The 22,722-nt window shown below is 44.8% G+C and overlaps 2 long non-coding RNA genes across 3 annotated transcripts in view; one reads left to right on the forward strand and one right to left on the reverse strand.

The window, feature by feature from the left end:
- The window catches only part of LOC135175936 (uncharacterized), a 33,030-nt gene extending 21,877 nt beyond the window's left edge, over nt 1-11,153 (forward strand). Inside the window, exons 2-7 of one of the 2 annotated variants that reach the window (XR_010302508.1) lie at nt 406-520; nt 3,953-4,050; nt 5,224-5,308; nt 6,138-6,252; nt 9,820-10,283; nt 10,811-11,153. This is a non-coding gene — a long non-coding RNA (uncharacterized LOC135175936). Of the gene's footprint in view, nt 1-405; nt 521-3,952; nt 4,051-5,223; nt 5,309-6,133; nt 6,253-9,819; nt 10,284-10,810 lie in introns of both variants that reach the window. The other variant, XR_010302507.1, reaches the window with a different exon arrangement.
- Nucleotides 8,899-21,277, reverse strand: LOC135175944 (uncharacterized). Its single transcript, XR_010302513.1, has 6 exons — nt 20,409-21,277; nt 17,062-17,238; nt 13,564-13,739; nt 10,306-10,479; nt 9,700-9,842; nt 8,899-9,043 (listed from the first exon to the last, which is right to left on the reverse strand). It is a non-coding gene; the product is annotated as an uncharacterized LOC135175944 (long non-coding RNA).
- Nucleotides 21,278-22,722: the final 1,445 nt, after the last annotated feature.

Genomic DNA, 22,722 nt, shown 5'->3' on the forward strand with positions numbered 1-22,722 from the left:
CTGAACGCAGTACTCGAGGTGTGGTCTGACCAGTGCAGAGTACAGGGGCAGAATGACCTCCCTGCTCCTGCTGACCACACCACTCCTGATGCAGGCCAGGATGCCACTGGCTCTCTTGGCCACCTGGGCACACTGCTGGCTCATGTTCAGGCGGGTATCAATCAGTACCCCCAGATCCCTCTCTGTGGGACCTGGCAAGAAGAGTAGTTGAAACTGTGTAACCAGTTCGGGTAAAGGGCTTGGGCTCTGACTGGAACCTAGAGATCAGACCCTGATTGAGATTTATGGTCCCATGCCTGTGCCTTCTGTGCTGGCAGTCATTTCTTTGGAAGAAAGCCAAACCTGATTCTTCCAGGGACCAGAAAGTTTGGACATAGCCCTCAACTGGATGTTTTTCTTCCTTAGGGTTGACAAGCAGGAAGAAGTACTTCTGGTGGACATTGACTGCCACAGTGGCAGCATCACATCTCTTGGTTATTTATGACAGCAGCACTGGATACTGGAAGGGCTCCCAAGTACTGTAAGTTTTCATAGAGCAAAAGTAACTGGAACCACTGCAGTTAGACCATGCTGTTCAGATCTCTCTTGATTCCTGCCTCAGTTTCTTTTTCTGTCCACCTCTCAGCAGCAAGAATCAGCTCTGATGTTTCCCATGCATTTTCCATTGAAAATCTATCACTGACATTTCTTATGCAGTGTCTAATTTAGATGCTGCTTTACACCAAAACTTCTGCTCTGACAAAGGGAAGGTGACTCTTCTGGCATAGTGAGCTTCCAGCAAGAGTCAGGTCACTGACTCAGGGGTCCGCTAGTATACTTTATAGGCACTTGCACAACTGAGCTGCTTTAATAGCAGCGTTTAATGGGTACAAGGTAGGAAAATGCTTCAGAGACCTGGACAGGCTGGTTGGATGGGTGGAGGCCAAGGGCAGGGTCCTACACTTTGGCTACAATAAGCCTATACAGTACTACACATTGGGGGATGAGTGGCTGGAGAGGGACCTGGCAGAGAGGGACCTGGGAGTGCTGGGTGTCAGCAGGCTGAACATGAGCCAACAGTGTGTGCAGGTGGCATAGAAGGACAATGGCATCTTGGCCTGTATCAGAATAGTGTGGCCAGCAGCAGCAAGGCTGTCATTCTGCCCCTGTACTGGCACTGGTGAGACCTCACTTTGAGCACTGTGTGTAGGTCTGGAGCCCTCACTTCAAGAGAGATATTGAGGTGCTGGAGTGGGTCCAGAGGAGAGCAATGAGACTGGGGAAGGGATTCGAGGGGAAGTTTGATGAGGAGAGGCAGAGGGAGTTGGGGGTGTTTAGTCTGGAGAAGAGACTCAGGGGGACCTTATCACACTCTACAACTATCTGAAGGGAAATTGTAGTAAGGTGGGTGTTGGGCTTTTCTCCCAGGCAACTTGTGGCAAAACCAGAGGCCTTGGCCTGAAGCTGTGCTAGGGGAGGTTCAGGCTGGATGTTAGGAAACACTTCCTCCTGGAAAGGGTGATTTAGACACTGGAATGGACTGCCCAGAGGTGGTAGAGTTGCTGTCTCTGGAGGTGCTTAAGGAGAAACTGGATGTGGCACTTAGTGACATGGTCTGGTTGATGTGGTGGTGTTAGGCTGGACTTGATCTCAGAGGTCTATTCCAGTCTCAACAATTCCGTGATTTCCAGTAATGGACTGAATTAATCTCTTCTCTGCTCTTCACTTAATTTGGTTATGTTGATCAGTGTACGGTTCTGTAAGCCTCTGAGGAGCTTATGGAGACCCTTTAGTAAGTTCACAGAAGGTGCTGGTCTTTGAATTCAGTCACAAATTATATTAATGAGCCAGTTGTGGAACTGGATTAGATGCGGGGTGAATAGGAACTATCCTTAGCAAAGTGGCAAAGGAAGCCTCCTGGTCCTAGCACCTCTGTCAAGGTAGTGGTCACCAGCATATTCTGTACAAGGGAACATGTCAAACTGGGCAAAAGCTGTTGGAAGTGGTCCTGCTGTGTGCCTCATCTCATTCAGACAGTGCCTCCAAGAGGGTGTTGGATGTGTGCCGAAGGGCACACGTGTTGAGCCTGGATTTCTCTTTGGTGACTGCAGTTAACCTGAGGAAACCAGGAGAAGGTTATGTGTGAAGTAGTTTTTATGATGGATCCTCTGATTGTGAAGACTGTTCTGGGGTTTTACAGACAAACTTATAGATGTTTCCTTGTCCTCTCTGTTTCTTTTTGAGATGACTGATTTATGTACTTTGCTTATAGGTAAACCTCAATTTCTAACACCTTGTTAACTCTGTTAAGTGTATTTTGGACTGTGATGCCACCTAACCCACTCTGGTCTGTCTAGGTAGTGGTTGTACAGGAGCATGCTCTAAAGGTTAAGCAGGATCTTGCTGGGGCAGAAGCACCTGCTCTGCAGTGCTGCAGCTCCAGGTTCAAGCTAACAGTCTAACAGATGTCATCCTGCAGATAACCTCTCACTCAGGACTGTTAGCTGGGTGTCTCTCTAGCTGGGCTTGAGGTCTTAAGTAATTGCTCAGATAACCCTGTAGCAGGAGACAGGCTATGGCCAGACACTGGACAGAAAATAACTGTAATTGTGGTCTGATGGACAGTGCAGGGCAGCAGCAGCCCTCTGTTGAAATGTCCCTTTCTGATTTTGAGATGTCTTCTCCTGAGTTCACAAGTAACGAACTCCACTGGTGGCAGATGGTGCCTATGTCCAGGTTCATGTGGTTAAGGTAGCTGGGGCCTCTGTGTCTTGGAGAGGGGAGCCTGAGGGGGTGACCTTATTAATCATAGAATCATAGAATCAACCAGGTTGGAAGAGACCTCCAAGATCATCGAGTCCAACCTATCACCCAGCCCTAGCCAGTCAACTAGACCATGTCACTGAGTGCCTCATCCAGTCTTTTCTTGAAGACCCCCAGGGACGGTGCCTCCACCACCTCCCTGGGCAGCCCATTCCAATGGGAAATCACTCTCTCTGTGAAAAACTTCTTCCTAACATCCAGCCTATACCTACCCTGGCACAACTTGAGACTGTGTCCCCTTGTTCTATTGCTGGTTACCTGGGAGAAGAGGCCAACCCCCACCTGGCTACAATGTCCCTTCAGGTAGTTGTAGACAGTAATAAGATCACCCCTGAGCCTCCTCTTCTCCAGGCTAAACAGGCCCAGCTCCCTCAACCTCTCCTCATAGGATTTGTGTTTACGAAAGGGTGAGTGCCAAGAGCATGGAGCCAGGCTCTGCTCAGTGATGCCTGATGACAGCACAAGGGGTGATGGTGGAAACTGAGGCATAGGAAGTTCCATGGAAACATGAAATTTTTTTTCCCTGTGAGAGTGTCAGAACCCTGGGACAGGCTGCCCAGGGGGCTTGTGAGTATCTCCCTCTCTAGAGATATTCAAGACCTGCCTGGACACATTCCTGTGTGATCTGGTCTAGGTGATCCTGCACTGGCAGGGGGGTTGGACTGGATGAGCTTTTGAGGTCACTTCCAATCCCTGACATTCTGTGATTGTGGATCCCCTCTGTGAACTGTACTGGAGTATGGTTGAGTAGCTGGAACAACCCCTATCCATGTATGTCTGTCTTTCCTTCTCAGCTCTATTTTCACACTAAGAACAGCCTGCACGAAATCCAGTTCAGTGGCTCTACACTGCCTGGAGGCTTTTCTGAAGCTGTATAACTTGTATCCCCTCCTGAACACCTTCAGTTCTGGTAGAAGATCAGCATTGTAGCTGAACTGTAGTTTAGGCCTAATTCATGCACAATTTTACCTCAACTACAGTTTCCTCTTGAGAAATTCATGTTTTCCAGCACCCAAGACTAAATTTGGGGCTAACTCTCAGCAGTACTAACTTCAGCACCCCAAACATTGGAAATATTTACTGCTTGTTGCAAGGACTTTTTATTCAATCTAAACCATCTTACTTATTTTCACCTGAGTTTTGCTTTCAGATTTGGATTGCTGTGGACCAACACTAGGAAGAGAAATTCAAGTGGAACACATCTGAGACAACTGCTGCAAGCGTGATGGAAGCAGCTGGAAAAGAAAGGTAACACTGGATGAGGGGGAAATGCTCAGTAAGCGCACTTTATGTGTTAAGTTTATTCTGTAGGAAAAGAACAAACTGCAAATTCAGTAAGACACAGAATATGCTTCGAATTGTTTTTAATTATGGCTCTATAACTACAGATACTCAATTGCATCGTTACTATTACCTGTAATCTACAGAATTTTGCCACTAAAAAACCAACCCCAAAACACAGAAGAATGACACCATTAAATAATGAAATGCAATGTGGTAGTTTCAGCCTGAGGAATACCAAAAAGAAGGGATTCATTTTTCTCTGGAAGAATTCACAGAATTCTGGTAGTTTGAGACATTCCTGATGTGGGAACACAAAGGAGGGGTTTTAATCTGAAATGTGGCTATTGATAGAACCATGGAACCTGCTGTAATAGGAGAATGTTGGACCTGCTAACAAATTACCCTGATTTTGGTCACTGTGCTGCTACAATTATGAAAATCAAGTGGACACTTTAAACACTGTGATTCACTTAATGGTAAAGCTTATCATTAAGAATATTCTCCCAGTTGTCAAGGCCCTATCTGTCGTCAGCACCTAGGAGTATGTTTGAAATGGTGTACCTAGGGCCAGATTCAGACTGAGCCTTGTGAATGTTTCAATTTGAAGACTCTGACAGTTACCAAATCAAGAAGTGCAGAGAGCCGGAGGGCAGTTCTGTCACAGTGTCACGTACACAGTCCTCATCTGTCGGCCATAGCTTTCTGACTTCAAGGGTCATCTGCTCTCTCCACATAGTGAAGAGTTAGTAGAGGAGAACAAATCTTATGAAGAGTGATTAAAGTAGCTGGGGCTGTTTAGTTTGAAGGAGGCTGAGGTGAGACTTCATGGATGTCTACAGATACCTCAAAGAATGTTGTGGAGAGATCGGTGCTGCTCTCTTCTTACAGGTAATTAGTGGTAGAGCAAGAGGGAATGGCCTCAAGCTGCAGACTGGACATTAGGAAAACATGGAATAGGCTGCCCAGGGAAGTAGTTGAGTCACCAACCCTGGATGTGTTTAAAGGTGATTTGGATGTGGTTCTGGTGGATATGGTTTAGGGTGAACCTTGTAGAGTAGGGTTGTCAGGGGGACTGGATGATCCCAAGGGTCTTTTCCAACATCAGTGTTTCTGTGATTACTCCTTTTCTTTTTCTAGATTGGTTTTGGTTTGTGCTGGTTTCTTTTTTTCTCAGTGACTAAGTATCGAACTTGAATCAACTGTGAGAGAAGAGAGAATGAAGGTAAAGTACTGCTTTTTATTATCCAGGCTGTCATGAATAGCTGTTTTCAGCTCACAATATTTAAATGAAATACTCAGGCCAATTGGGCCCAGTTATAGTTCAATCAGAAACCCACCCAGCTAGCCTGAGGAATCCCATCAGGGCTCCTTACACAGCAAGAAAGAATTTTAATTAAAATTTTGAAATAAAGTTTCCTCCAATTGTGCCAGGAACAAAACAGGCCAATGCTTGGTGCCTCCATATGGGGAATTAAAACTGTTGCAAAAAAAACCAACTCTCCAACAAACGCCAGCATTAAAAAAACCAAAATCTAGAATTGAAGATTGTATAAATGAGCCTATGCTTGCACTTCCCAGCCTGGGAAGTCCCAGTGCACGATCCGAATGTTTTGCAAACACATTTCTAGGTGCGAAGCACACCATTAGCACTGAAAGATACAGATACAGCAGAAAAGATCTGTCTAAAAATGATGAATTGGTCAGTTGCACATGAAACTATCTTGGAAGATGCAGCTGACAGGAAATAGAGAGCAGTTTCAAAAGTACCACTTTAGGCATGTTAAATGATTTGCCTGGTATTAGGCTTGAGAGGTATTTAGAGCAGTTAGCAGAGTTGCAGTAAGTCTTTTGCTCCAGCCCCAGGGCAAGAGCTGTAGCAACAGGGTCAGTTTCCATGGTTCTGAAAAGGTGAGTCTGAATCCAGGCACTAATTCTGAGGTGTATGACTGAACTTTAATGAACTGGGAGAGGGTGGTGGGGGAAGGTATCTGACTCTGCAATAAGTTGCTACTCTTTAATCACTTTGCTGGAAACTTCCTGACCAAAGCCAGTTCTGACATGCTGCAGCAAGCAGGCCTTCCTTAAAAATCCCAGTATGGCACAAGGGTTGACTCCCTGACAGCAGCATCCAGTACCTTGCTCCTGAGACACAGCACTAGTCACAAGGTAAGCAGCAAGATGTGGCTGGTTTGGGGTGTTTTATGTGAGGTTTGGTTGTTACGGTGGTGTTAGTTTTTCTTTTTTTGCTTCTTAATGGGTTTTAGGCTGGGGGTTGTGGGTTTGTGTTCTTTATGGTCTTGCTTACCTGTTTAAACAGGGCTTAGAAGGGAGGTGGAATAGATGCTTCACCTTAGACTGCTTTTCCTTTTGACTCCTGACCTGTGTAGCCCTCCAAAGAATACAGAGCAGAACACAGAGGTCCTTCCCTCACCTTAAAGCATAAGGGGTTTAAATCAACACTGTCAGACCACAGCCCAGCTCACTGGGACACCTTTGCTACCTTGGGGTACTAGTGGTGTGTATCTATACCATTTCCCGTTTAGCCAGAGTGACAATCCCACTTTGGATCGCTCTTCTGCATGTGCCTCAAACAATTTTGCACAATGGAAGTCAAGAGCAAGGGTTTGTGTTAAAACAAGTTGTGGTGTTTAAGGCTTGTTTTCATGTTTAGAAAGAAGGCTTCCTAGTATGGCCACATAATTGAGCTGTGTTAGACAAATAATGCTTTTTCTGACTAGAATTAATCTCATTTCACAAGGATTATGGAGCTTGGCTGTGCATGGAAATGATATTAGCTAGAAAGCAGTTAATTTCATGACAGTGGAAATTAATGTATTTGTAAGGCAACTGCATCCATTAACAGAGTAAATTTTGCTTCAGGGCCATGTCACTGATTTTACAACTGGTTTCACATTTAATTCAAGCTCTTTGAAGCATGATAGCTCAGATATTCCATAGAAGAGGCTGCAAAATGTTTAGCAAGTTGTGCCTGAAAATCAGCATGTGTAGTTCTCTCCATGTTCTGCAGAGTCAAGATCATGTTTAAACTGTAGAACATTACCAGGCTCTGCACAAGAGCAGGTCCCAGTTCAGTATGCAGAGCAGAAGATCAGGTTGTAATTGCTATTGTACTCTAAAGGTTGGCTTTAATTAATGACAGCAAAGTGATTTTAATGGAAAGTTTGTTTAAACCAAAGCTCTTTACCCAAAAAGAGTTCAGATGTTATAATACCAAGGGAATTCTCCTTAAAAATCCCTAAGGACATAATGAAGAGAACAAAAGGGTTGAGGGTTTAAGGAAATGTACTGCAATTTAACACTCACTAGAAGAAGCGAAGTGACAGCCATGGCAGTAGAGATTCTCTATCTGTTCTCTCTTGGCCGAGGACCTCTTTTCCCATTTTGTCTCCTTGTGTAGAACAGGAATGCAGTTAGAGTCTGCCATCATAACACTCATCCCTGTTACTTATACTGGTGATTTAAGAACTAGATTCATCCTTTCAAAGGACCTTTGATTGAGGCCCTTGAATATGGCATGGTGATGTTGGGTCAGTGGTCGGACTCGGTGACCTTAGAGGTCTTTTCCAACCAAAATAATTCTACAATTTTATGGCAAGACTGAACTGTCTTCACTTGTTCTGCTTGTGGTCAGCAACTGTGTAAAAGCAGTAGGTCATTTATTGCAATCTGGGTGTTCTGACTGCCTACAACACTGTCTTGTTGACTGATACTCTGGGTTATTTAAACAACCAAAGTCTGTTTGTTTTAGTGTGTTCAGTTACCGAGGGGTAAGGTGAGGGCATCTGCAAAGAGATCCACAAATTTCTCTCTCCTGTATCAGTAGATAAACCCAGTGGTATGCAGGGAAAGCTGGGGAAGGCAGTGCTGGAACAGAAATCTCTTCAAGAGAAAAAAACTATATAGGCGTGGTGATACAGAAAAGATACACTCATGATACAGACACCTCACTGGGGATGAGGTGACAGACATATTTTCAGGGTATGCTTAGGGGCTCTCTTCAGACCCCACTCCAAGTGATTACCTGTCTCTTCAAGTGGGGCTGGCTTAGGAGTGTCCTAAGCTGATACAGTCTCAAACTGTGCCAGGGCAGATTTAGGCTGGACATTAGGATGAAATTCTTCATGGAAAGAGTGATTGCCCATTAAAATGGGCTGCCCAGGGAGGTGGAGTCACCATCCCTAAAGGTGTTTAAAAGGAGACTGGATGAGGCACTTTGTGCTGTGGTTTAGTTAATTACTTGCTCAAATTACTTTAGTTGCCAGAAACTTGCTTGTGAAATAGATGAGTAAATTTGCAAGGCATCTTTGCTTGGATTTGCTGTATTAAGAAGATGCATCTGCTGCCATAGCTTCCTGTCCTAAAAAGAGTCAATTACAGAAGGAAATTAGAAGCTGACATAAAGGTCAGCAAGCAGGTGAACAAGGGAAGGGAAGTTCTGAAATTACACAGCTATTGCAATTAAGGTCCAACAGTCCTCCTTCCACGGGTCAGAGGAGCTGAGGCAGTTTTGATAAATGTTTTAACTTTTAAAACAGATCTATCAAGGATGGTGACAGCAGAGGGAAAAAAAATTATCTTGACAAAACCACTTAAAAAAGAGGCAGCTTCTTTAACCCTGCTGAATTTTGGTAACTCAGCCGCCACCCTCAGCCTCAAAGTTCATGTTCTAGCAGCCATTCCTAGTTTTTGCTGAACTGCTAAATCTATACATGCCTACTGTCACATACACCAGAAGACTTAGTTTCAGATTTTGGCATAAGCAAAACCATGAACGAATACATCACACTGGAGTTCATCTAGGACCAGTTTAATGGCAGTTGCACCCTATGGAATTTTTATGCATACACCATGTTCCATCCCCTTCTGTTTCAGCAGTGTGCACAATAAAGAACTGCTCCGCTTGGAAGTAGGTGAGGTGACAGCAGAGGAGGAAAGCCTGCCAAGCACAGAAAAAGCATGGAGAATATTATTGGCTTTTTTCCCCTTCTTCTTTGAGGATGCTGAGACACTGGAACAGGTTACCCAGGGAGGTGGTGGAAGCCCCATCCCTGGAGGTCTTTAAGACCAGGCTGGATGTGGCTCTGAGCAACCTGATCTAGAGTGAGGTGTCCCTGCCCATGGCAGGGGCCTTGGAACTAGATAACCCTTGAGGTCTTTTCCAGCCCTGACTATTGTATGATGTCATTGGGTGACAAGCTAAGGAAGACATCCTGACTGCAGTGAGAGGGAAGGCAAGCAGAGCAGTTGCAGTAGTAGACTTGCAACTAGAGGGGAATTTGATTTTTTTTTTTTTTAAAGTTAAGCTTCAAAAAGCAGAGTCAGAGGAAAATATTACTAAACTATCTAACAGCCGTTAGGAGACACAAAGGATGAAAGGACATGGCCACCTCAAGTAAGTAGATTCCTGAACATGGAAACAAGGAACAACCATTCAATCCCCCCAGAAAAACCTCACACAACAGGAGACGGTGGCTTCATAAGAGCATAGAGCTGGTAGAGGAACACAGCTGAAAAATATTGCTGTCTCCAAGCAGAAATGGTTTAGGTAGGTAAGAATTTGGCACAAGAGCAGAGTCGATTGTCTGACTATACCTGTCAAGTCCATTTTCTGTACGCATCTTCTGTAGCTGACACCAGACCACAATGCAAGCGGCATGCCCCAATATATAGCTTCAGGACTACCACTATTCTTAACCTATGTTTTCCATACAGCTCTCCACCAATGCATCCATGTACTGCAAGAAGAAACAGTGAAAGATCAATGTTGCTGCTTTCAGAGACTATCAGCTCAAGTGAGCATTTGAAAAAGTCAACTGGGCATAATTTAATTTACTTTTCTTTAAGAAAACAAGAGAAGTATTTGGGTTGGTGATTATTTTTCCCCTTTTTAGCATGACACAAGGCATAAGGGGGATGCTGAACTTGGACTCATCTATCTGATCTATCATTTTTCTTACATATCTATGCTATACTTGGATGTATGCTGAGCAATGTATGAGAAAAAACTTCCCTTTCAGCCTGTGAGCTTTCTTAGGACCAACAAGTAATGCATAACAGAATAATAAAATACAGAGTTGTGCTGTAATGGCTGCTTGCACCTTGACAGTTACGTTTGGTGATTAAATGGGACTAGAGGAAGGTCACCACCAGCTGGATACTCCCTTCCCCATGTTCAGGTAAGCTCTCTTCTTACATTACCTTTTGACCCAGTCCTTTTCTGTACCCACGCTGAGGTCCTTGCAGGGGAAGATCTCACACAGAGCTTAGGTACTCCTCTCCCTCCAGCAGAACATCCAGGAGCACTGGCTTTTTCAAAGCACCTTAAGACTGACCATTTGAGTTCTGGAATCTGATTCAAATCTGTAGGATTCTCTGTGGAAAAGCAGTTGAGAGTATTTTGGTCCTTTTTAAAGAGCACTGTCTTATGAACTACAGCCTCTGAGCTGGTTAAGCCTAAGTGCCTTAATTTCTTGAAGCAAAGCCTGAGAACTGTAGGTTTCCTCACACCTCCCATAGTGTTCTGGGTGAACATGGGAAGCCACAGGAAGGCAGAGTGCACTCATCTTCAGGAGTGGTTGCCATCTTGAATGCCAATGCATGAGAAAGCTAAGCAGCATTTTACAGTTCACTCAGGAATTCAGCTGTCATGTCTGTGGAGGCTTCCTGCTTAGTCTAACTTAGTGGTGTCTTCCTTCTCTTACAGGTAGCATGCAGAGTGTCTAAAGGCCTCCTCTCATAACTCTCCCTACAGCCCTTTCTCCTCAGGAAGTTATCAACTGCTTGCTAAAGCTCTCAGACTACATCAGGGAAGGAGAGCTCAAACATGTCAGCTGCATGATAAAAGCCAGGGGCAGGAAGAGGGTATAAATGCCCCAATAAAGGGCTCAAATAGGGGAGTAACAGCAGGAAAAAACCTTCTCTTTTTGTTTGAGACTTACAGAGATACAACCAGCTGCAAACACTTCAGAGCAGGAGACACAGCAGAGGCAGTATTTGCTGTAAAAGCTACATTAAGCTCTAGGGATGAGAATTAGCCTAAAAACAGTGTTCTTGACTGTGCTGTTCTAACTTAAGAGTAGTTAGAACAAAAAAACTCTGGGCAGCACACCCTCTCTCCCAGGAACCCAGTGCCAGAACAAGAGGATGCAGTCTCAAACTGCACCAGGGCAGGTTTAGGATGGACATTAGGAAGAAATTCTTCACAGAAAGAGTGATTTGCATTGGAATGGGCTGCCCGGGGAGGTGGTGGAGTCACCATATCTGGAGGTGTTTAAAAGGAGGCTGGATGAGGCATTTGGTGCTATGGTTTAGGGTTAGGTGATAGGTTGGACTCAATGATCCTAGAGGTCTTTTCCAACCTAGTTAATTCTGTGATTCTCTCCCTGCAGAGATGCATGAATGAAATACAATGAAAAATTAGAGGGGAATTACAGAATCAGGTGAGCAGGGTCATACCCCACCCTCCTGCTACACAGATACAGATGAAACAGCAGTTAAATAGGTCAGAATTCCAGATTTTTTTTCCTTAATTCCTGCACAAAGTCTTAATCTTTCATTTCACAACTCTTCTTGGCTGTGCCCACCCAGCCACCAAACTTGTCAACAATAAACAGCACCAATTCTATAGCTGGAAGTTACAGTGAGTCCCTGGGTACCAAGCATTGGCTGCAGTTCCCTGGCACCTACCTCGAAGATTACTCAAGCTGTGATGAAACACATGGATTTTCATTTTAGATAGATCCTTCTCCAAGAGTTAAATCTGGAGTTAGTTTGTAAGTGGCACAGAGTTCCTGCCAGGGGTTATTCAGAGCATACATAATTCTGGAGCAGGACTTCTGCCCTCCACTTGTTACTTGCGTTTCACTTTACCTTTGAGGTGTGCCAGCTGTGTTTCAAATCTTATAGCAGTGATCTTGTGCACTGAGAAATGGTTAAACAGTGCCACTTCCTCAGCTGGCCCCAGCCCAAAGAGTCACTTCTCATCCCAGCTCATTACAGACTAGCACATTTCGTCAGCTCTGTCATTTCAATTAAGATTTACAGATATTAGTGACAATAGGAATAGGATGGGGAGGGGAAGCACTCAGACTACCGTGGGAGCTTCTTAACAAAGCTCTAAATCTATCCAGGCTATCATAAAAGCATTTAATGAATAAATGAGTTCTCCTTTATGGTTCAGTATTCTAATTCAGCAGAAGCTGCTCTGGAGTCCACTGGAAACACTTTGTTGTCCCTCTGTTCTCCAGAGGTGGGAAGCCTGCTGAGGGCTATCCAGAGCAGTCAGCCTTACCAGGAATGAGGCTGGTTTGTTGTGCCATACTGGCTGTTGTCTGCTCTCAGATGGGAGTGGGGTGTGGGTTTTTTTCCCTTCCTCAAAACTTTGAAATTTAAATCACTGGAAACACAGGCTCCATCATGGCTGTGGTACGGCAGCAATAACATTTTCCATGAGTAATACAAGAGCAGACTTCTGTGTCTCTGCTGAATGAACAAACTCAGCAAATGCAAAGCAACATTATTTTATCTCTAGTTAACATTGACAGAAAGATCATTGTGCATTCAACTCTTTCTTTGTAATGGGGGCAAGGAGCAGAACAGGCAAGTGCAGACGAGACAGTGGTCATATTTGATTCACGCTGCAATTTCAAGTGAAGGAAACAATAAAAAGGATTAAATTAATCTGGATGAAGCGGGAGTCAGGAAAAACAAAGTGCAGCCACAATTTTACATGTGCTGGCAGGAGCCCATCATTTCTGCCTTTCTAACTGTGCAGGGAGATGATGGGGCCTACCCCCACTACCTGTAGTGGAGCTCATTCTGCTTTAGAAAAGCAACCAAAACAAACGTGTCCAACTGAACAGAGGGAGAATAAAGAGAGTGACATCTGTCCTTGGGAATAATACCTTGTATTGTCACAAAAAGGATCAAAGCAGATCAGGACCTTGTGGTCACTAAGTGTTACATAAAGAAAGCTGGAGGAAAAAGAATCATGTGGGTGGAAGCGTAAGAAGTGTGAGCACCACAGCAACCAAGGTCTGCAGCAGAAGAGGAATAAAGCAAGCAGGATGTGACAGGCCTGACTGTGCCTTGGATCTTTCCAGTCTGCCTCGAGCTCACCTGTTTGGTAACAGTCACAGTTTCTGTGCCTCCCTTGCCTGACCACAACACTGTCCTGCTGCATTTGTCAACTATGTTAAGACTTGGCCAGTGCAAAAATAAACACATCACCTTTCAGACCTCCTTCTGTGGGACCCATACTGCAAGCTAGGCAAAAAACCCTGCTTTACTCAGAAGCAGAGTTGATGTGATCAAAACTGATCTGGGTATTAGCCCAATACAAACGACCTTTGCACTAAATTTCTTACAGAAACCCAGTCAACTGCCTTGAGACAGACCCACATTCACACTTCCTCTGTTTCTATATCAGCTGCAATCTGCTCACAACCGTTCACTCACCTCCGTGCTGCAGTCAGCATTTTCAATCCCTGGGATATCTCCAGTCTGGGGTTTGCTGTGGAAATGACATGGTCAGGAAAAGCTGGTCCTAATTAATGCTTCTTTTGTCTTCTAGAGCGTGGCTATACGTTTCCTTGTGATGTTCTACCTTAACGCCTGTCAGCCAAGCAAGTAACCTAAAGGGAATGACAGACTAACGTAAGTGCATAAAACTTTACCTGTAGAGGTCAAGAAGTGCAGGCAGTAGCAGAGAAAACCTGCAACAGCAGCAGTGCAGAGCATAGTTTCTGCACATGCTGAAGAAAATGTGCATTTAAACTATCAACTGTTAAGCATATCAAAATACTCCAAGGTTGTTAAAACAGCTCCACCTCGTTGCGTGTGGTTGGGGAGCAAGATGATACTTTGTCAAGCCTAACAGAGCTCAGCATTTTCTCAGCTGGGGACTCTTAAAAGCAAGCACAATATAGATTTTGGCATAGAGAGCCTTATGAACAGTGGCTCTCCTTTGCAGTCCCATAAAGCAGAGATCAGTTGAGTGCCACAGACATTATATTGACTTCCAGAGAGGTCTTAACAGAAACTGGATTAGGGACCTTAACAGCTGTAGCAGAGTAGTGCTGGAAAACCTCCATTACTGAAGGAACCACATGAAAAAAAAAAGAGAATAGTAGTTGCTCTCCACATTCCTGTTGCAAATATCAATCTAGAAACATCTCCACACAACACCACTGCACACAGTACCATTTGCTGAAACCCAGAAACCCTAGAAGTTACATGGGCAAATCCACAGCCATTGCTACTCTATTCCCATAGCAAGCAGTGGGCAGCTCTTAGCCCCTCTGAAAACAGGCACCAAAGACAGAGCAAATAACCAAGAGATACCAAAATGGGAGGCTTGGCTGAGACACCTGAAGGCTGTGTGCCCATACAGTGAGATGGGCAGACTGAGAGCTGGGCACAGAGGAACCATATGAGGTTCAACAAGGACAAGTGCAAAGTCCTGCACATGGGAAGGAACAATAAACTTCACCAGTACAGGCTGGGAGGTGATCTGCTGGAGAGCAGCCCTGTGGAGAAGGACCTGGTGGACACCAAATTCTCCATGGAACAACAATGTGCCCTTGTGGTCAAGAAGGCCAATGGGATCCTGGGGGACATTAAGAGGAGTGTGGCCAGTAGATACAGGGAGGTTCTCCTCCCTCTATGCTCTGCCCTGGTGAGATTTCACCTGGAATACTGCATTCAGTTTTGGGCTCTCCAGTTCAGGAGGGACAGAGATCTACTGGAAAGAGTCCAACAGAGGACTATCACAATGATGAAGGGGATGGAGCACTGTCCTATGAGGAAACGTTGAGGGACTTGAGAAGACTTAGAGGGAATCTAATCAATGTTTATAAATATCTGAGGGCTGGGGATAAAAAGAAAGGGGATAAACTCTTCTTAGTTGTGCCCAAGGGACAATGGAAACTACAGCAGAGGAAGTTTCACCTCAACATGAGGAAGAACTTTACTATAAAGGGTTGCAGAGCACTGGAACAGGCTGCCCAGAGAGGTGGTAGAGTCTCCTTCCCTGGAGACTTTCCAGCCCTGCCTGGATGTGTTCCTGTGCAACCTGTTCTGGCAGGGGTGGTGGCCTCAATGATCTCTGGCGCTCCCTTCCAACCTCTAACATCCTGTGAACCTGTTCAAATCTTGCATTCCTTGGCCAAAATCAGTGGATGCTATGACAGAGAGTAGTATGAAGCAAGACCAATAGTGATCAAGCAGAAACATGGTACTGATCAGCTATTATTTACTATACATGATTATGGCTCTTGGTTTTTCCAGCTCAGTATTCTATAGCTGACAACACCACCAAATCTTTAAAATATTTTTAAACAGTAACTCTTAGTAACCAGTTACAAGAGAATCTGTCCCTGCTGCAAGCCTCAACCTGCTTCCAAGGACTCAGGAATGGATTTAGACCAGCTGCTGGCTACAGGCTGTCACCTGTCAGCAATGAGAACAGCAGAAACCCAAGTATGAGCCAAAGCCCTCTGCTTCTCCCAGACTCACATGTTCCTTTATTAATCACAATACTTTATGGAAGCAGCAATAAAACATCCAGCTCTATGGAGCTTATTTCCTGAACTGGAATTTATAATGTAGGCTTCTATAAGAAAGACTAACAGGAGGTCTCAGGACAGGGTAGCATCAAGTAAACACAAAGCTCTAAAGAAAAGGAGCTGTAGTACATCTGCTATTACAGTTATCTAAGCTCCAGGTCTGCAGGAAACTGAGAATGCCACCAGCATTATCCACCTGTATCACTAAGGGCCACATCTGCAAACACTGATCCATTTCACCATGACCCACATACACCAAAGTGTGGTTTCTGTCTTAACCATACCAATGCCCCAAGTAGCATCACAGCCTAGATCATTAACTCTCACAAGCACGTTAGAACAGAGTATTTCTGCACAACTCATACCACACAAATACCATTTATTCAATCCACTTACTGTTTATGGAATCTACTCCGCCTTTTGCAAGCCTGACTCTCTGCAAGAATCTCTCCAGTCTTGATTCAGGTTTAACTGAAATTAGATCTAAACACCCAGAACCCACCTCTTTTTTAAGGCTACATCTTGATTTCAGCTGAACAGACAACAACCACAACAGTTTTAAATGAAACTTCAAATGGTCTCATTTTCTCATGCATCCATGGAAAAGCAATCTTAACGGGAGGGGGTTGGGTGTTTAGTGGAATTTTTTAGCACTGAAGTGGCTCTGAAAATGTATGAGACAAACACTTCCATATCATTTAGACTTTAATTTTGAGGATAAACTTCTGCTGCGATGCCTTTGCTATCTGTCCTTTCTTATTGTTCCCTATCAGAATGACAGGAGCCTGACATTTGTAAATAGGTAGAAATGATGGAGCCTCCTTCTTGCAAGCTGCTGGGCAATTTTGCTGTAATACAAAATACAAAATTTTCTTGCTTTTCTTGATAGCCTGAGAGAGAAACTGCAATTCACCAAGGAGCTGAAACAATATTAGCTATCAACAGACTTCTATCTGATGTTGTGAAATTGCAAAACTTCTTCTCAGCAAAGTGGGGAAAGAAGAATAAAAGGGCATGAAGACAAGAGGCAGTAATTACAAAAGAAGTGTAATTACAATATACCTGAGGCTGCTTTGGGCAAGCATTAAGTACACTGGCCAGAAGAGGTCTGCTAGGGCACATAAATTCCAACAAGGGCTAGTGAATGAGGAGAGAGAGAGAGGCTGGGAGGAAAGCTCTGCTCTGACATGAAAAATCTGCTGTGGGAGGGCAGGGAATTGAAGGGTGGTGTGTACAGTGAGAGGTGGTGAGGACAGCTGTGAATAAGCTCCAGCATCTAGCCCAGCTGTAATTAGGTCCTTAGTCCCAAGGGAGTGCAGTAATCCTAGGACTCACCTGACTCATGAGCCAGAGAAAGACAAAATTACTTAATAAAACATGTACCACTCACCTCCCAGGTATTTTAGGTGACAGATCACCCTGCAGAGTGGGCAGCCAGGCTCTGTCCCAGTGCACTGACCCTCCACCATCTCTGAACACTCATCCAGCTCTGCACAGAGCACCAGTTCACCCTGGTGGTCTACGTCAGGGTTTCCACGCATGTTATTCAGCTCGGTGAGATTCAGGCCTCAAAGAGAGGAAAGAGCAACATGAAATAGTGATTAAGTGAATGAATGAGTACAGTTGATGGGAAGTTAAAGGTCCCATGGGATTTCTGAGAGGTAGCTTTGCTGCAAGATTTCACTTTGCTGCCTGCCTATTGCCTATGTGCTGCTCTCACACCTGGCAGCATAGAGACAAGCATACCGAGTTGATGGGCACAGCAGACCCTGAGGCAGTGCCTGTTCTGGGTCTCTGGATGCTAGAGGCAGGTAAAATCAGAATTTCTGCAAGTTTTAATCAAACACTGCCTGTGCCACAACCAAAGCACTGCAGCAGATGTGTCTCATACGATTTATGCCCTGGCTTCCCCATCAAGAAATTAAAACTCAATAACCTCTTACCAACCTTGCAGAGCAGGAACTAAATCAACTGACATTTCCAAGGTGAAGGGGTTCTGCGAGGACAGAGGCTTAGCCTCAGATGCATTTAATGTAGTGACTATTGGGCTTATTGATTCTAGTGCAGTGATTTTAGTGATTTTAGGCTTATTGATTGTAAGCTACCGCTGGCTTTTTATTGTGATACCAATTCAGAGGCAATACAGCTAAGGGCAGTAAACTAAAGTGAGTTCTTTTTGACCCTGAATCAATGCAGCCCTTTGCTTTCAGGCAGTGGAGCGACACTGGTGCACCACTGGTTTGCTTTCACTAGGGGAAAAAAAAGTCTTTTCAGAAGTCTTACTCAGTTCTTTCTAAATCTCTAGTGCCTTAATGGCAATATATACTTACACAGAACTACTATTGAAATCCAATACTGGACAACCTGTAGCTTTCTCTCAGCTAGATACACCTCAGTTACTAATCACTTTGGCTAAGATTTTAATATAAGCAAATCTTCGTGGAATTAGGGAAAAAAACCACATCTCTGTTCACCCAGAGTAGGTAAGGCTTTAGAGGGTCTGAATCTAGGGCACTATATGCCTTTCTAACAAGGGAAAGCCAGAGAAAAAAGCTCAGCATGAACATTCAAAGAAACGGCAGAAGAAGGAACCTTCTTTTACTTCTAACCTGAGCACATCTTTTTGAGAAATAACAGGTATGGGCACTTTAAAGCCCTTCTATTTTTATTTTAGAGCACAGCCCAACTTTGAAGCTTTGTCCAGAAAACCCATACACAAAAACACAAGGCAGCTGGGGGGGGAAATCACCCTGCTTTGTGCCATGCAATTCTGCTGTGACCAAGCCAGCAAGGAGTTTTGTTGGCACCATTCCACTGGTGTTGGATGATGTTGAGGGCAGACCCACAAAAGCCACAGCTGCAGCTGTGGCATTTGGAGCTCCATCCCGAGTACAAGCAGGAGGAGAAAGCCTGATGCCCTGGGACCCTGCTGTGGAACCTTGCCTTGTTCCTTCCGCTTCATCACAGAATCCCTATGAGCAGGAGAGGAGGGACACTCCCAAACCTCACCTTCCCCCAGCCCTGCTGACTCTCTTCTCACCTTCCAGGCTATTATTAAACACTGACTTCTCAGTGCCTCCGCTGCTCCCTGACATCCTGCTGCAGTCTGCCAACTCTGTCCCCTCTACAGAGCTCTGTGCTTGTCTGGCTGTCCTTCCCTTTCCCAGGCCCTGCATCCACCTGGAATGCTGCCACCAGGCCCCACCCCCACCTCTCCTCCACCACCTGGTCTCAGCAGCCCTCTGCCCAACAAACTTGAGTGTTGCTGACCCTACTGAAAAGCTTTCTGCTGACTCTGGCCTCCTCCTCTTCAGATTCCATCTTTAAAATTTAAATAACTACCTGTATGGCTTTAGCTTTGAGTCTCTTTAGGTTGCACAGCTTTGGAAGGCAATGTATTTTTAATGGAGGGCAGAAAACGGACAGTTTTTAGATGCAGCTGAGACAAATATTTATCTTTTTAAGGGGGGGGGGAGTTGGTGGTTTTTTTATCTGCACAGTGACTTCCAACAGTCACTTTCACAGCTATATACACATTGATACACTAAAGTGGAATGAATTCATCTCTGGAAGGAAAGTGTTAAAAATAGGATTCAGTAACTCAGTACAGGTTTACAAACCTTTCTCTCCCCACTACTTATATGAAAGGAAGATAGGAAGAAACCTGCATTTTTGAATAGGGAACAGCAGAAGCAGTACCTCGAATGGAGCCATCTTGGGGGCAGTTCTTTCCATTCTGGGGGATTAGCATAACCTCACAGACTTCAGCAGAAGTCACATCTGCTTGCATCACCCAAAGACTGGTCCCTTGTGTCTGTGCTAAGCCAGGTCCCTTCACAGTTGCACCTGGAAAGCTCTGTTAAACTCACTGGAAGCACATTTTCCAACTGAGCACACGAGTGGTCCTACTGTATTTAATTCTGTGTTTAAGCTATTCTATTTCCCTTGCTTTTTTTCCCTCAGTCATCTAACTAGAACACAAGGCTCCAAAAGGAACCTGGGTCCACTGTGGTTGAGTCTGCAGTCATTTCCAAAGGGTTTGAAACAGATCTAAAGCCCATTGTCCCAGCTCTTACATTTACCTGTCAGCAATCACCTGCTCAGCTTTAAGAGCAAACTGCATTCGAACAGTATAGGCTGGATGTTAGGAGGAAGTTCTTCACAGAGAGAGTGATTTGCTGCTGGAATGGGCTGCCCAAGGAGGTGGTGGAGTCACCATCCCTGGAGGTGTTTAAAAACAGACTGGATGAGGCACTCAATGCCATGGTCTAGTTGATTGCATGATAGGTTGGACTGGATGATCTTGGAGGTCTCTTCCAACCTGGTTGATTCTATGATTCTAAATCTTATTTTAAATACAGAAGAACCCACACATGGTAGAAGCTTGGGTTTTCAGGCTGCTTCCCTGTCCTGGACCAAGCAGAGACTGCTCCCATATACACTGCAGATAAACACAACTGATACAGAGCTGGTGTTGTTTGTCCCTAGAAGCTGATCTTAGGTAAATCTGCTGCACAACACAGCTTCAGAGTGATCCTCCTGCTGCATGGGAGCTCAGCCTGGGTAAGAGCAGCACAGATTTGGGTGGAGATGTGGCATTGGTACTGCTGATGTATCACACTAATTTCCTGTTCTCCCTATGGACTAAGGTTTGGCAACTCACACAGAAGACAGTTCGGTATTTGTTATAAACCGAATGTAAACAAGAGCAAAACATTTCCTTTTAGCTTACCCTACCTCCTCCCAGTGGGGCCTGTCCGTTGCTCTCCCGGCTGTGCAATGACAGTGAGCAGCTACGCTGGTGCTGATGAACCTGATCTGTGACAGAGAGGGAGCCCAGATGAACGGCTGCTTTCCTGCCACCATCACTCAATCATCTGGAAATCCAATTTGTATCTTGTTTGGCAGGCAGGCAGCCATCTGCTCCAAGGGTATGCTCCAAGGGCAGCTGCCAAATACTGAGCAGGCCTGCTGCCACAGGAAAAACTAATTGCCTTTATTAGACTGATATAGGTTGAGAGCTAATGATATAGGATGTTTCTCCACAAAAGAAATAAAAAGTAAGGGTTTTTAAAAATGCAGTTAAGAATTTCATTGACTCCTGTAAGAGCTAAGCCTTTCAGATGACCTACATCCACCCACAGGGGACCGTGACTCAGAGTTGCGTGGCAGAGCAACAAATGAGGCAAGTACCAGCCCCACAGGATGGTTCCTGCCCTATCAAAGGTAGTGTGTGTGCAGGTGCACCCTGCCTAACCTGTGGCTGTGATGGCCATGGAAATGGATTGGGTGCACACACAGCATGGGCAGCTTGAAAACATCCCACTCTGTGACAGAATTAATGTGGTCTACATCTTACAGAAATCACAGAAACATTCTGGTTGTAAAGACTCTCAGGATCACCAAGTCCAACCAAGGACCCTGCTCTATGAGGTTTGCTCTAAACCACATCCCCAAGCACCACATCCATACCACCATTCAGGGCTGGGGACTCAACCACTTCCCCTGGGCAGCCCATTCCAATGCCTGACCACTGTTGCTGGGAAAGAAGTTCTTCTAATATCTAGTCTAAACCTACCCAGTCACAGCTTGAGGCCATTCCCTCTTGTTTTAGCACTATTTGCCTGTGAGAAGAGACCAGCACCAACCTCTCCACAAACCTCCTTTCAGGTAGCAGTTGACAGGTCTGAAGTGTTTTAAAATTTACATCACCTTCTTTCAAGATTTCCCATCTTAGCCACATCAGAGAGGGAAGAGTTCTTGGTGTTGCAGGGCTGTTTTCTGAGGTTTTTAGGTATCCCCATTCTGCACCAGAATGATACTGGACCTTTAAAGGGAGAGGAAAAAGGTGGAGGGAAGCTCTCTAAAACAGTCATCACAGTTTGTCTTATGTGACAAGCATGCAAACCCCTAACAATTACCCCAGTCAATTCTCTCAGTGTCTTCCTACAGCCCATCCTTAAGTGTTCTTGGTAAGCTTGATCAGAATGGATACATTCCCAGAACGTGTTCCAGCTTCAATAATGGCAGTATTTTTCCAAGATAATGGTGGGATAGGAGGAAGTGGAGAGGCCACAGAGGAAATAGTTTTAATCCTCAGCCTATAAATTCTATTTATATTTAGGGGAGATATCCAAGAGGTCCCTTGCCTCTGCTTTTTCCCCAGTAAAATGTAACTGCCCACGTCATCAGTGCAATGGTTTGGGTATTACCCACCCCTACACACACTTAAGAAAATCACCCAGACTAGACTCAGACGGCTAGAAATTAAGGAACGAAGCTCTATTTACAGCTTAGCACAATATACAAGCAAATATACACAACTATATGCAGTTATATATAAATTAAAAGTAACACAGAAACACAATACCCCTCCCTGAAACAACTGGAGTTCCCAGGAGGGCTCCCGACCCAAATCCCCTTTCCCATCCCTCTTTCCCTCACTTCAGAAGTAACCAGATCAACCTACATATATCTGACATGATAAGTCTGGAGATCTGAGGAGAGATGTCAAAAAAAAAGACAGCAAGCAGGTTAGAGGAAGAAGGGGTTAGGTGGATTAGAGAGATAAAGGCAGAATCGGCCAGAGACCAGACCGCCAGAAAGAGGGCACAGCCCAAAGTGAGAGCTGAGCAGTCTGTGTGTGTGAAGTGCCTGTCTTATGTATATTTTGACAAATTGCATTTCTCAGCAGAAGAATGGATGATATAGGGCACATGTTTTTCTTCTTTCTTCTCACAGCTAAGGATATAATTTCTCAGTAAAAATTAGCCTCAAACCACTACAATCAGCCTTCCCCTTGCTGCTTTCTCCAAACACAGCCACCAGGGCCCCTCTGACTCAGGAGCTGTGTGAGGTCTGACAAGCAGGAGAACAAAAAGCATTCTCTGCCTTTGCTCAGCATTGGGGCTGATGCATATTGGGAGTAGGGTCCTGATTAGACTGAACTGTTCACAATCCATTCTGCTCTCTGAAAATTCCCCTCAAGGTAATACTGCCAACAACCCCAGGTGAGCAGTTCTGGGACCCGTCATAATTCACTCGTCCATGT

The sequence above is a fragment of the Pogoniulus pusillus genome, chromosome 1 (assembly GCF_015220805.1).
Source record: "Pogoniulus pusillus isolate bPogPus1 chromosome 1, bPogPus1.pri, whole genome shotgun sequence".
NCBI lineage: Eukaryota > Metazoa > Chordata > Aves > Piciformes > Lybiidae > Pogoniulus > Pogoniulus pusillus.